This window comes from Pseudophryne corroboree, chromosome 4, assembly GCF_028390025.1.
Source record: "Pseudophryne corroboree isolate aPseCor3 chromosome 4, aPseCor3.hap2, whole genome shotgun sequence".
Lineage (NCBI taxonomy): Eukaryota > Metazoa > Chordata > Amphibia > Anura > Myobatrachidae > Pseudophryne > Pseudophryne corroboree.
The window spans coordinates 31,028,545-31,042,227 of record NC_086447.1 but is presented as its reverse complement, the minus strand read 5'-3'; the positions used below and the strand labels follow the sequence as shown (position 1 = coordinate 31,042,227).

Sequence of the window (13,683 nt, the reverse complement as noted above, 5' to 3'; positions counted from 1 at the left end):
AGATATGCTCAGATGACAAGGTCCATAGAAAATGTTAAAATCTTTGTAGAAATCATGATTCCTTCTTAGCAGATGACTTTTGATTCCACCACTGCCTGATTAAAGATTTGTAAATACATTTTACAAAGTTCACTGAGGTGCCATATGCAAGTAAATCAAAGGTCTTTTCTTTTCTCAGTTTTGATACCACTGTATATCAGTTCAATGGTGCATAAAAACCTTAAGTATGGATGAGCCTAAATCTTGAATTGTGAATGTCATGCAATTTGCCAATTTTGTTTGAATATCTACCACCAATGGTGCTACAGCGCAGGCTATAAATATCTTTCAAACAGTTGTTGTGATTTCCATATTGGCCACTATATGCATTCGAAAAGAGCTCAAGCATTGGTGGTATAGTGGTGAGCATAGCTGCCTTCCAAGCAGTTGACCCGGGTTCGATTCCTGGCCAATGTATCCTTTTCCTTATGTGCTGTTTTCGCACTTATAGTTGTTGCTTAAGACATGCTCAGATGACGAGGTCCATAGAAAATGTTAAAATCTTTGTAGAAATCATGATTCCTTCTTAGCAGATGACTTTTGATTCCACCACTGCATGATTAAAGATTTGTAAACACATTTTACAAAGTTCACTGAGGTGCCATATGCAAGTACATCAAAGGTCTTTTCTTTTCTCAGTTTTGGTACCACTGTATATCAGTTCAATTGTGCATAAAAACCTTAAGTATGGATGAGCCTAAATCTTGAATTGTGAATGTCATGCAATTTGCCAATTTTGTTTGAATATCTACCACCAATGGTGCTACAGCGCAGGCTATAAAAATCTTTCAAACAGTTGTTGTGATTTCCATATTGGCCACTATATGCATTTGAAAAGTGCTCAAGCATTGGTGGTATAGTGGTGAGCATAGCTGCCTTCCAAGCAGTTGACCCGGGGTCGATTCCCGGCCAATGCATCCTTTTCCTTATGTGCTGTTTTCGCACTTATAGTTCTTGCTTAAGATATGCTCAGATGACAAGGTCCATAGAAAATGTTAAAATCTTTGTAGAAATCATGATTCCTTCTTAGCAGATGACTTTTGATTCCACCACTGCCTGATTAAAGATTTGTAAATACATTTTACAAAGTTCACTGAGGTGCCATATGCAAGTAAATCGAAGGTCTTTTCTTTTCTCAGTTTTGATACCACTGTATGTAAGTTCATTGGTGCATAATAACCTTAAGTATGGATGAGCCTAAATCTTGAATTGTGAATGTCATGCAATTTGCCAATTTTGTTTGAATATCTTCCACCAATGGTGCTACAGCGCAGGCTATAAATATCTTTCAAACAGTTGTTGTGATTTCCATATTGGCCACTATATGCATTTGAAAAGTGCTCAAGCATTGGTGGTATAGTGGTGAGCATAGCTGCCTTCCAAGCAGTTTACCCGGTTTCAATTCCTGGCCAATGCATCCTTTTCCTTATGTGCTGTTTTCACACTTATAGTTGTTGCTTAAGATATGCTCAGATGACAAGGTACATAGAAAATTTAAAAATCTTTGAAGAAAGCATGATTCCTTCTTAGCAGATGCATTTTGATTCCACCACTGCCTGATTAAAGATTTGTAAATACATTTTACAAAGTTCACTGAGGTGCCATATGCAAGTAAATCGAAGGTCTTTTCTTTTCTCAGTTTTGATACCACTGTATGTAAGTTCATTGGTGCATAATAACCTTGAGTATGGATGAGCCTAAATCTTGAATTGTGAATGTCATGCAATTTGCCAATTTAGTTTGAATATCTTCCACCAATGGTGCTACAGCGCAGGCTATAAATATCTTTCAAACAGTTGTTGTGATTTCCATATTGGCCACTATATGCATTCAAAAAGAGCTCAAGCATTGGTGGTATAGTGGTGAGCATAGCTGCCTTCCAAGCAGTTGACCCGGGTTCGATTCCCGGCCAATGCATCCTTTTCCTTATGTGCTGTTTTCGCACTTATAGTTGTTGCTTAAGATATGCTCAGATGACAAGGTCCATAGAAAATGTTAAAATCTTTGTAGAAATCATGATTCCTTCTTAGCAGATGAGTTTTGATTCCACCACTGCATGATTAAAGATTTGTAAACACATTTTACAAAGTTCACTGAGGTGCCATATGCAAGTACATCAAAGGTATTTTCTTTTCTCAGTTTTGATACCACTGTATATCAGTTCAATGGTGCATAAAAACCTTAAGTATGGATGAGCCTAAATCTTGAATTGTGAATGTCATGCAATTTGCCATTTTTGTTTGAATATCTACCACCAATGGTGCTACAGCGCAGGCTATAAATATCTTTCAAACAGTTGTTGTGATTTCCATATTGGCCACTATATGCATGGAAAAAGCACTCAAGCATTGGTGGTATAGTGGTGAGCATAGCTGCCTTCCAAGCAGTTGACCCGGGTTCGATTCCCGGCCAATGCATCCATTTCCTTATGTGCTGTTTTCGCACTTATAGTTGTTGCTTAAGATATGCTCAGATGACAAGGTCCATAGAAAATGTTAAAATCTTTGTAGAAATCATGATTCCTTCTTAGCAGATGACTTTTGATTCCACCACTGCCTGATTAAAGATTTGTAAATACATTTTACAAAGTTCACTGAGGTGCCATATGCAAGTACATCAAATGTCTTTTCTTTTCTCAGTTTTGATACCACTGTATATCAGTTCAATGGTGCATAAAAACCTTAAGTATGGATGAGCCTAAATCTTGAATTGTGAATGTCATGCAATTTGCCAATTTTGTTTGAATATCTACCACCAATGGTGCTACAGCGCAGGCTATAAATATCTTTCAAACAGTTGTTGTGATTTCCATATTGGCCACTATATGCATGGAAAAAGCACTCAAGCATTGGTGGTATAGTGGTGAGCATAGCTGCCTTCCAAGCAGTTGACCCGGGTTCGATTCCCGGCCAATGCATCCTTTTCCTTATGTGCTGTTTTCGCACTTATAGTTGTTGCTTAAGATATGCTCAGATGACAAGGTCCATAGAAAATTTTACAATCTTTGTAGAAATCATGATTCCTTCTTACAGATGACTTTTGATTCCACCACTGCCTGATTAAAGATTTGTAAATACATTTTACACAGTTCACTGAGGTGCCATATGCAAGTAAAATGAAGGTCTTTTCTATTCTCAGTTTTAATACCACTGTATATCAGTTCAATGGTGCATAAAAACCTTAAGTATGGATGAGCCTAAATCTTGAATTGTGAATGTCATGCAATTTGCCAATTTTGTTTGAATATCTTCCACGAATGGTGCTACAGCGCAGGCTATTAATATCTTTCAAACAGTTGTCGTGATTTCCATATTGGCCACTATATGCATGGAAAAAGCACTCAAGCATTGGTGGTAAAGTGGTGAGCATAGCTGCCTTCCAAGCAGTTGACCTGGGTTCGATTCCCGGCCAATGCATCCTTTTCCTTATGTGCTGTTTTCGCACTTATAGTTGTTGCTTAAGATATGCTCAGATGACAAGGTCCATAGAAAATGTTAAAATCTTTGTAGAAATCATGATTCCTTCTTAGCAGATGACTTTTGATTCCACCACTGCCTGATTAAAGATTTGTAAATACATTTTACAAAGTTCACTGAGGTGCCATATGCAAGTAAATCAAAGTTCTTTTCTTTTCTCAGTTTTGATACCACTGTATATCAGTTCAATGGTGCATAAAAACCTTAAGTATGGATGAGCCTAAATCTTGAATTGTGAATGTCATGCAATTTGCCAATTTTGTTTGAATATCTACCACCAATGGTGCTACAGCGCAGGCTATAAATATCTTTCAAACAGTTGTTGTGATTTCCATATTGGCCACTATATGCATTCGAAAAGAGCTCAAGCATTGGTGGTATAGTGGTGAGCATAGCTGCCTTCCAAGCAGTTGACTCGGGTTCGATTCCCGGCCAATGTATCCTTTTCCTTATGTGCTGTTTTCGCACTTATAGTTGTTGCTTAAGATATGCTCAGATGACAAGGTCCATAGAAAATGTTAAAATCTTTGTAGAAATCATGATTCCTTCTTAGCAGATGACTTTTGATTCCACCACTGCATGATTAAAGATTTGTAAACACATTTTACAAAGTTCACTGAGGTGCCATATGCAAGTACATCAAAGGTCTTTTCTTTTCTCAGTTTTGATACCACTGTATATCAGTTCAATGGTGCATAAAAACCTTAAGTATGGATGAGCCTAAATCTTGAATTGTGAATGTCATGCAATTTGCCAATTTAGTTTGAATATCTACCACCAATGGTGCTACAGCGCAGGCTATAAAAATCTTTCAAACAGTTGTTGTGATTTCCATATTGGCCACTATATGCATTTGAAAAGTGCCCAAGCATTGGTGGTATAGTGGTGAGCATAGCTGCCTTCCAAGCAATTGACCCGGGGTCGATTCCCGGCCAATGCATCCTTTTCCTTATGTGCTGTTTTCGCACTTATAGTTCTTGCTTAAGATATGCTCAGATGACAAGGTCCATAGAAAATGTTAAAATCTTTGTAGAAATCATGATTCCTTCTTAGCAGATGACTTTTGATTCCACCACTGCCTGATTAAAGATTTGTAAATACATTTTACAAAGTTCACTGAGGTGCCATATGCAAGTAAATCGAAGGTCTTTTCTTTTCTCAGTTTTGATACCACTGTATGTAAGTTCATTGGTGCATAATAACCTTGAGTATGGATGAGCCTAAATCTTGAATTGTGAATGTCATGCAATTTGCCAATTTAGTTTGAATATCTTCCACCAATGGTGCTACAGCGCAGGCTATAAATATCTTTCAAACAGTTGTTGTGATTTCCATATTGGCCACTATATGCATTCAAAAAGAGCTAAAGCATTGGTGGTATAGTGGTGAGCATAGCTGCCTTCCAAGCAGTTGACCCGGGTTCGATTCCCGGCCAATGCATCCTTTTCCTTATGTGCTGTTTTCGCACTTATAGTTGTTGCTTAAGATATGCTCAGATGACAAGGTCCATAGAAAATGTTAAAATCTTTGTAGAAATCATGATTCCTTCTTAGCAGATGAGTTTTGATTCCACCACTGCATGATTAAAGATTTGTAAACACATTTTACAAAGTTCACTGAGGTGCCATATGCAAGTACATCAAAGGTCTTTTCTTTTCTCAGTTTTGATACCACTGTATATCAGTTCAATGGTGCATAAAAACCTTAAGTATGGATGAGCCTAAATCTTGAATTGTGAATGTCATGCAATTTGCCATTTTTGTTTGAATATCTACCACCAATGGTGCTACAGCGCAGGCTATAAATATCTTTCAAACAGTTGTTGTGATTTCCATATTGGCCACTATATGCATGGAAAAGCACTCAAGCATTGGTGGTATAGTGGTGAGCATAGCTGCCTTCCAAGCAGTTGACCCGGGTTTGATTCCCGGCCAATGCATCCTTTTCCTTATGTGCTGTTTTCGCACTTATAGTTGTTGCTTAAGATATGCTCAGATGACAAGGTCCATAGAAAATGTTAAAATCTTTGTAGAAATCATGATTCCTTCTTAGCAGATGACTTTTGATTCCACCACTGCCTGATTAAAGATTTGTAAATACATTTTACAAAGTTCACTGAGGTGCCATATGCAAGTACATCAAATGTCTTTTCTTTTCTCAGTTTTGATACCACTGTATATCAGTTCAATGGTGCATAAAAACCTTAAGTATGGATGAGCCTAAATCTTGAATTGTGAATGTCATGCAATTTGCCAATTTTGTTTGAATATCTACCACCAATGGTGCTACAGCGCAGGCTATAAATATCTTTCAAACAGTTGTTGTGATTTCCATATTGGCCACTATATGCATAGAAAAAGCACTCAAGCATTGGTGGTATAGTGGTGAGCATAGCTGCCTTCCAAGCAGTTGACCCGGGTTCGATTCCCGGCCAATGCATCCTTTTCCTTATGTGCTGTTTTCGCACTTATAGTTGTTGCTTAAGATATGCTCAGATGACAAGGTCCATAGAAAATGTTAAAATCTTTGTAGAAATCATGATTCCTTCTTAGCAGATGACTTTTGATTCCACCACTGCCTGATTAAAGATTTGTAAATACATTTTACAAAGTTCACTGAGGTGCCATATGCAAGTAAATCAAAGGTCTTTTCTTTTCTCAGTTTTGATACCACTGTATATCAGTTCAATGGTGCATAAAAACCTTAAGTATGGATGAGCCTAAATCTTGAATTGTGAATGTCATGCAATTTGCCAATTTTGTTTGAATATCTACCACCAATGGTGCTACAGCGCAGGCTATAAATATCTTTCAAACAGTTGTTGTGATTTCCATATTGGCCACTATATGCATTCAAAAAGAGCTCAAGCATTGGTGGTATAGTGGTGAGCATAGCTGCCTTCCAAGTAGTTGACCCGGGTTCAATTCCTGGCCAATGTATCCTTTTCCTTATGTGCTGTTTTCGCACTTATAGTTGTTGCTTAAGATATGCTCAGATGACAAGGTCCATAGAAAATGTTAAAATCTTTGTAGAAATCATGATTCCTTCTTAGCAGATGACTTTTGATTCCACCACTGCCTGATTAAAGATTTGTAAATACATTTTACAAAGTTCACTGAGGTGCCATATGCAAGTAAATCAAAGGTCTTTTCTTTTCTCAGTTTTGATACCACTGTATATCAGTTCAATGGTGCATAAAAACCTTAAGTATGGATGAGCCTAAATCTTGAATTGTGAATGTCATGCAATTTGCCAATTTTGTTTGAATATCTACCACCAATGGTGCTACAGCGCAGGCTATAAATATCTTTCAAACAGTTGTTGTGATTTCCATATTGGCCACTATATGCATTCGAAAAGAGCTCAAGCATTGGTGGTATAGTGGTGAGCATAGCTGCCTTCCAAGCAGTTGACCCGGGTTCGATTCCTGGCCAATGTATCCTTTTCCTTATGTGCTGTTTTCGCACTTATAGTTGTTGCTTAAGACATGCTCAGATGACGAGGTCCATAGAAAATGTTAAAATCTTTGTAGAAATCATGATTCCTTCTTAGCAGATGACTTTTGATTCCACCACTGCATGATTAAAGATTTGTAAACACATTTTACAAAGTTCACTGAGGTGCCATATGCAAGTACATCAAAGGTCTTTTCTTTTCTCAGTTTTGGTACCACTGTATATCAGTTCAATTGTGCATAAAAACCTTAAGTATGGATGAGCCTAAATCTTGAATTGTGAATGTCATGCAATTTGCCAATTTTGTTTGAATATCTACCACCAATGGTGCTACAGCGCAGGCTATAAAAATCTTTCAAACAGTTGTTGTGATTTCCATATTGGCCACTATATGCATTTGAAAAGTGCTCAAGCATTGGTGGTATAGTGGTGAGCATAGCTGCCTTCCAAGCAGTTGACCCGGGGTCGATTCCCGGCCAATGCATCCTTTTCCTTATGTGCTGTTTTCGCACTTATAGTTCTTGCTTAAGATATGCTCAGATGACAAGGTCCATAGAAAATGTTAAAATCTTTGTAGAAATCATGATTCCTTCTTAGCAGATGACTTTTGATTCCACCACTGCCTGATTAAAGATTTGTAAATACATTTTACAAAGTTCACTGAGGTGCCATATGCAAGTAAATCGAAGGTCTTTTCTTTTCTCAGTTTTGATACCACTGTATGTAAGTTCATTGGTGCATAATAACCTTAAGTATGGATGAGCCTAAATCTTGAATTGTGAATGTCATGCAATTTGCCAATTTTGTTTGAATATCTTCCACCAATGGTGCTACAGCGCAGGCTATAAATATCTTTCAAACAGTTGTTGTGATTTCCATATTGGCCACTATATGCATTTGAAAAGTGCTCAAGCATTGGTGGTATAGTGGTGAGCATAGCTGCCTTCCAAGCAGTTTACCCGGTTTCAATTCCTGGCCAATGCATCCTTTTCCTTATGTGCTGTTTTCACACTTATAGTTGTTGCTTAAGATATGCTCAGATGACAAGGTACATAGAAAATTTAAAAATCTTTGAAGAAAGCATGATTCCTTCTTAGCAGATGCATTTTGATTCCACCACTGCCTGATTAAAGATTTGTAAATACATTTTACAAAGTTCACTGAGGTGCCATATGCAAGTAAATCAAAGGTCTTTTCTTTTCTCAGTTTTGATACCACTGTATATCAGTTCAATGGTGCATAAAAACCTTAAGTATGGATGAGCCTAAATCTTGAATTGTGAATGTCATGCAATTTGCCAATTTTGTTTAAATATCTACCTCCAATGGTGCTACAGCGCAGGCTATAAATATCTTTCAAACAGTTGTTGTGATTTCCATATTGGACACTATATGTATTTGAAAAGTGCTCAAGCATTGGTGGTATAGTGGTGAGCATAGCTTCTTTCCAAGCAGTTGACCCGGGTTCGATTCCCGGCCAATGCATCCTTTCCTTATGTGCTGTTTTCGCACTTATAGTTGTTGCTTAAGATATGCTCAGATGACAAGGTCCAAAGAAAATGTTAAAATCTTTGTAGAAATCATGATTCCTTCTTAGCAGATGACTTTTGATTCCACCACTGCCTGATTAAAGATTTGTAAACACATTTTACAAAGTTCACTGAGGTGCCATATGCAAGTAAATCGAAAGTCTTTTCTTTTCTCAGTTTTGATACCACTGTATATCAGTTCAATGGTGCATAAAAACCTTAAGTATGGATGAGCCTAAATCTTGAATTGTGAATGCCATGCAATTTGACTATTTTGTTTGAATATCTTCCACCAATGGTGCTACAGCGCAGGCTATAAATATCTTTCAAACAGTTGTTGTGATTTCCATATTGACCACTGTATGCATTTGAAAAGTGCTCAAGCATTGGTGGTATAGTGGTGAGCATAGCTGCCTTCCAAACAGTTGACCCGGGTTCGATTCCCGGCCAATGCATTCTTTTCCTTATGTGCTGTTTTCACACTTATAGTTGTTGCTTAAGATATGCTCAGATGACAACGTCCATAGAAAATGTTAAAATCTTTGTAGAAATCATGATTCCTTCTTAGCAGATGACTTTTGATTCCACCACTGCTTGATTAAAGATTTGTAAATACATTTTGCAAAGTCCACTGAGGTGCCATATGCAAGTACATCAAAGGTCTTTTCTTTTCTCAGTTTTGATACCACTGTATATTAGTTCTATGGTGCATAAAAACCTTAAGTATGGATGAGGTTAAATCTTGAATTATGAATGTCATGCAATTTGACAATTTTGTTTGAATATCTTCCACCAATGGTGCTACAGTGCAGGCTATAAATATCTTTCAAACAGGTATTGTGGTTTCCATATTAGCCACTGTATGAATTTGAAAAGTACTCAAGCGTTGGTGGTATAGTGATGAGCATAACTGCCTTCCAAGCAGTTGACCCGTGTTCGATTCCCAGCCAATGCATCATTTTCCTTATGTGCTGTTTTCGCACTTATAGTTGTTGCTTAAGATATGCTCAGATGACAAGGTCCATAGAAAATGTTAAAATCTTTGTAGAAATCATGATTCATTCTTAGCAGATGGCTTTTGATACCACCACTGCCTGATTAAAGATTTGTAAATACATTTTACACAGTTCACTGAGGTGCCATATGCAAGTAAATCGAAGGTCTTTTCTATTCTCAGTTTTTATACCACTGTATATCAGTTCAATGGTGCATAAAAACCTTAAGTATGGATGAGCCTAAATCTTGAATTGTGAATGTCATGCAATTTGCCAATTTTGTTTGAATATCTTCCACCAATGGTGCTACAGCGCAGGCTATAAATATCTTTCAAACAGTTGTTGTGATTTCCATATTGGCCACTATATGCAGTGGAAAAGCGCTCAAGCATTGGTGGTATAGTGGTGAGCATAGCTGCCTTCCAAGCGGTTGACCTGGGTTTGATTCTCGGCCAATGCATCCTTTTCCTTATGTGCTGTTTTTGCACTTATAGTTGTTGCTTAAGATATGCTCAGATGACAAGGTCCATAGAAAATGTTAAAATCTTTGTAGAAATCATGATTCCTTCTTAGCATATGACTTTTGTTTCCACCACTGCATGATTAAAGATTTGTTAACACATTTTACAAAGTTCACTGAGGTGCCATATGCAAGTACATCAAAGGTCTTTTCTTTTCTCAGTTTTGATACCACTGTATATCAGTTCAATGGTGCATAAAAACCTTAAGTATGGATGAGCCTAAATCTTGAATTGTGAATGTCATGCAATTTGCCAATTTTGTTTGAATATCTACCACCAATGGTGCTACAGCGCAGGCTATAAATATCTTTCAAACAGTTGTTGTGATTTCCATATTGGCCACTATATGCACTCGAAAAAGCTCAAGCATTGGTGGTATAGTGGTGAGCATAGCTGCCTTCCAAGCTGTTGACCCGGGTTCGATTCTCAGCCAATGTATCCTTTTTCCTTATGTGCTGTTTTCGCACTTATAGTTGTTGCTTAAGATATGCTCAGATGACAAGGTCCATAGAAAATTTTACAATCTTTGTAGAAATCATGATTCCTTCTTACAGATGACTTTTGATTCCACCACTGCCTGATTAAAGATTTGTAAATACATTTTACACAGTTCACTGAGGTGCCATATGCAAGTAAAATGAAGGTCTTTTCTATTCTCAGTTTTAATACCACTGTATATCAGTTCAATGGTGCATAAAAACCTTAAGTATGGATGAGCCTAAATCTTGAATTGTGAATGTCATGCAATTTGCCAATTTTGTTTGAATATCTTCCACGAATGGTGCTACAGCGCAGGCTATTAATATCTTTCAAACAGTTGTTGTGATTTCCATATTGGCCACTATATGCATGGAAAAAGCACTCAAGCATTGGTGGTATAGTGGTGAGCATAGCTGCCTTCCAAGCAGTTGACCCGGGTTCGATTCCCGGCCAATGCATCCTTTTCCTTATGTGCTGTTTTCGCACTTATAGTTGTTGCTTAAGATATGCTCAGATGACAAGGTCCATAGAAAATGTTAAAATCTTTGTAGAAATCATGATTCCTTCTTAGCAGATGACTTTTGATTCCACCACTGCCTGATTAAAGATTTGTAAATACATTTTACAAAGTTCACTGAGGTGCCATATGCAAGTAAATCAAAGGTCTTTTCTTTTTTCAGTTTTGATACCACTGTATATCAGTTCAATGGTGCATAAAAACCTTAAGTATGGATGAGCCTAAATCTTGAATTGTGAATGTCATGCAATTTGCCAATTTTGTTTGAATATCTACCACCAATGGTGCTACAGCGCAGGCTATAAATATCTTTCAAACAGTTGTTGTGATTTCCATATTGGCCACTATATGCATGCGAAAAGAGCTCAAGCATTGGTGGTATAGTGGTGAGCATAGCTGCCTTCCAAGCAGTTGACCCGGGTTCGATTCCTGGCCAATGTATCCTTTTCCTTATGTGCTGTTTTCGCACTTATAGTTGTTGCTTAAGATATGCTCAGATGACGAGGTCCATAGAAAATGTTAAAATCTTTGTAGAAATCATGATTCCTTCTTAGCAGATGAATTTTGATTCCACCACTGCATGATTAAAGATTTGTAAACACATTTTACAAAGTTCACTGAGGTGCCATATGCAAGTACATCAAAGGTCTTTTCTTTTCTCAGTTTTGGTACCACTGTATATCAGTTCAATGGTGCATAAAAACCTTAAGTATGGATGAGCCTAAATCTTGAATTGTGAATGTCATGCAATTTGCCAATTTTGTTTGAATATCTACCACCAATGGTGCTACAGCGCAGGCTATAAAAATCTTTCAAACAGTTGTTGTGATTTCCATATTGGCCACTATATGCATTTGAAAAGTGCTCAAGCATTGGTGGTATAGTGGTGAGCATAGCTGCCTTCCAAGCAGTTGACCTGGGGTCGATTCCCGGCCAATGCATCCTTTTCTTTATGTGCTGTTTTCGCACTTATAGTTCTTGCTTAAGATATGCTCAGATGACAAGGTCCATAGAAAATGTTAAAATCTTTGTAGAAATCATGATTCCTTCTTAGCAGATGACTTTTGATTCCACCACTGCCTGATTAAAGATTTGTAAATACATTTTACAAAGTTCACTGAGGTGCCATATGCAAGTAAATCGAAGGTCTTTTCTTTTCTCAGTTTTGATACCACTGTATGTAAGTTCATTGGTGCATAATAACCTTAAGTATGGATGAGCCTAAATCTTGAATTGTGAATGTCATGCAATTTGCCAATTTAGTTTGAATATCTTCCACCAATGGTGCTACAGCGCAGGCTATAAATATCTTTCAAACAGTTGTTGTGATTTCCATATTGGCCACTATATGCATTCAAAAAGAGCTCAAGCATTAGTGGTATAGTGGTGAGCATAGCTGCCTTCCAAGCAATTGACCCGGGTTCGATTCCCGGCCAATGCATCCTTTTCCTTATGTGCTGTTTTCGCACTTATAGTTGTTGCTTAAGATATGCTCAGATGACAAGGTCCATAGAAAATGTTAAAATCTTTGTAGAAATCATGATTCCTTCTTAGCAGATGAGTTTTGATTCCACCACTGCATGATTAAAGATTTGTAAACACATTTTACAAAGTTCACTGAGGTGCCATATGCAAGTACATCAAAGGTCTTTTCTTTTCTCAGTTTTGATACCACTGTATATCAGTTCAATGGTGCATAAAAACCTTAAGTATGGATTAGCCTAAATCTTGAATTGTGAATGTCATGCAATTTGCCAATTTTGTTTGAATATCTTCCACCAATGGTGCTACAGCGAAGGCTATAAATATCTTTCAAACAGTTGTTGTGATTTCCATATTGGCCACTATATGCTTTTGAAAAATCTCAAGCATTGGTGGTATAGTGGTGAGCATAGCTGCCTTCCAAGCTGTTGACCCGGGTTCGATTCTCGGCCAATGCATCCTTTTTTCCTTATGTGCTGTTTTCGCACTTATAGTTGTTGCTTAAGATATGCTCAGATGACAAGGTCCATAGAAAATGTTACAATCTTTGTAGAAATCATGATTCCTTCTTAGCAGATGACTTTTGATTCCACCACTGCCTGATTAAAGATTTGTAAATACATTTTACACAGTTCACTGAGGTGCCATATGCAAGTAAAACGAAGGTCTTTTCTATTCTCAGTTTTAATACCACTGTATATCAGTTCAATGGTGCATAAAAACCTTAAGTATGGATGAGCCTAAATCTTGAATTGTGAATGTCATGCAATTTGCCAATTTTGTTTGAATATCTTCCACGAATGGTGCTACAGCGCAGGCTATTAATATCTTTCAAACAGTTGTTGTGATTTCCATATTGGCCACTATATGCATGGAAAAAGCACTCAAGCATTGGTGGTATAGTGGTGAGCATAGCTGCTTTCCAAGCAGTTGACCCGGGGTCGTTTCCCGGCCAATGCATCCTTTTCCTTATGTGCTGTTTTCGCACTTATAGTTGTTGCTTAAGATATGCTCAGATGACAAGGTCCATAGAAAATGTTAAAATCTTTGTAGAAATCATGATTCCTTCTTAGCAGATGACTTTTGATTCCACCACTGCCTGATTAAAGATTTGTAAATACATTTTACAAAGTTCACTGAGGTGCCATATGCAAGTAAATTAAAGGTCTTTTCTTTTCTCAGTTTTGATA

At 37.4% G+C, this 13,683-nt stretch overlaps 15 non-coding genes across 15 annotated transcripts; all 15 read left to right on the top strand.

The window, feature by feature from the left end:
* Positions 1 to 384: 384 nt before the first annotated feature.
* Positions 385 to 456, top strand: TRNAG-UCC (transfer RNA glycine (anticodon UCC)). Its single transcript has one exon. It is a non-coding gene; the product is annotated as a tRNA-Gly (tRNA).
* A 428-nt stretch (positions 457 to 884) lies between these two features.
* TRNAG-UCC (transfer RNA glycine (anticodon UCC)) lies at positions 885 to 956 on the top strand. The gene has a single exon. It is a non-coding gene; the product is annotated as a tRNA-Gly (tRNA).
* A 928-nt stretch (positions 957 to 1,884) lies between these two features.
* TRNAG-UCC (transfer RNA glycine (anticodon UCC)) lies at positions 1,885 to 1,956 on the top strand. The gene has a single exon. It is a non-coding gene; the product is annotated as a tRNA-Gly (tRNA).
* Positions 1,957 to 2,384: 428 nt separating this feature from the next.
* TRNAG-UCC (transfer RNA glycine (anticodon UCC)) lies at positions 2,385 to 2,456 on the top strand. Its single transcript has one exon. It is a non-coding gene; the product is annotated as a tRNA-Gly (tRNA).
* A 428-nt stretch (positions 2,457 to 2,884) lies between these two features.
* TRNAG-UCC (transfer RNA glycine (anticodon UCC)) lies at positions 2,885 to 2,956 on the top strand. The gene has a single exon. It is a non-coding gene; the product is annotated as a tRNA-Gly (tRNA).
* A 427-nt stretch (positions 2,957 to 3,383) lies between these two features.
* Positions 3,384 to 3,455, top strand: TRNAG-UCC (transfer RNA glycine (anticodon UCC)). Its single transcript has one exon. It is a non-coding gene; the product is annotated as a tRNA-Gly (tRNA).
* A 428-nt stretch (positions 3,456 to 3,883) lies between these two features.
* TRNAG-UCC (transfer RNA glycine (anticodon UCC)) lies at positions 3,884 to 3,955 on the top strand. Its single transcript has one exon. It is a non-coding gene; the product is annotated as a tRNA-Gly (tRNA).
* A 928-nt stretch (positions 3,956 to 4,883) lies between these two features.
* Positions 4,884 to 4,955, top strand: TRNAG-UCC (transfer RNA glycine (anticodon UCC)). The gene has a single exon. It is a non-coding gene; the product is annotated as a tRNA-Gly (tRNA).
* Positions 4,956 to 5,382: 427 nt separating this feature from the next.
* Positions 5,383 to 5,454, top strand: TRNAG-UCC (transfer RNA glycine (anticodon UCC)). The gene has a single exon. It is a non-coding gene; the product is annotated as a tRNA-Gly (tRNA).
* Positions 5,455 to 5,882: 428 nt separating this feature from the next.
* TRNAG-UCC (transfer RNA glycine (anticodon UCC)) lies at positions 5,883 to 5,954 on the top strand. Its single transcript has one exon. It is a non-coding gene; the product is annotated as a tRNA-Gly (tRNA).
* Positions 5,955 to 6,882: 928 nt separating this feature from the next.
* Positions 6,883 to 6,954, top strand: TRNAG-UCC (transfer RNA glycine (anticodon UCC)). Its single transcript has one exon. It is a non-coding gene; the product is annotated as a tRNA-Gly (tRNA).
* A 428-nt stretch (positions 6,955 to 7,382) lies between these two features.
* Positions 7,383 to 7,454, top strand: TRNAG-UCC (transfer RNA glycine (anticodon UCC)). The gene has a single exon. It is a non-coding gene; the product is annotated as a tRNA-Gly (tRNA).
* A 1,427-nt stretch (positions 7,455 to 8,881) lies between these two features.
* On the top strand, positions 8,882 to 8,953 carry TRNAG-UCC (transfer RNA glycine (anticodon UCC)). Its single transcript has one exon. It is a non-coding gene; the product is annotated as a tRNA-Gly (tRNA).
* A 1,927-nt stretch (positions 8,954 to 10,880) lies between these two features.
* On the top strand, positions 10,881 to 10,952 carry TRNAG-UCC (transfer RNA glycine (anticodon UCC)). Its single transcript has one exon. It is a non-coding gene; the product is annotated as a tRNA-Gly (tRNA).
* Positions 10,953 to 11,380: 428 nt separating this feature from the next.
* Positions 11,381 to 11,452, top strand: TRNAG-UCC (transfer RNA glycine (anticodon UCC)). Its single transcript has one exon. It is a non-coding gene; the product is annotated as a tRNA-Gly (tRNA).
* Positions 11,453 to 13,683: the final 2,231 nt, after the last annotated feature.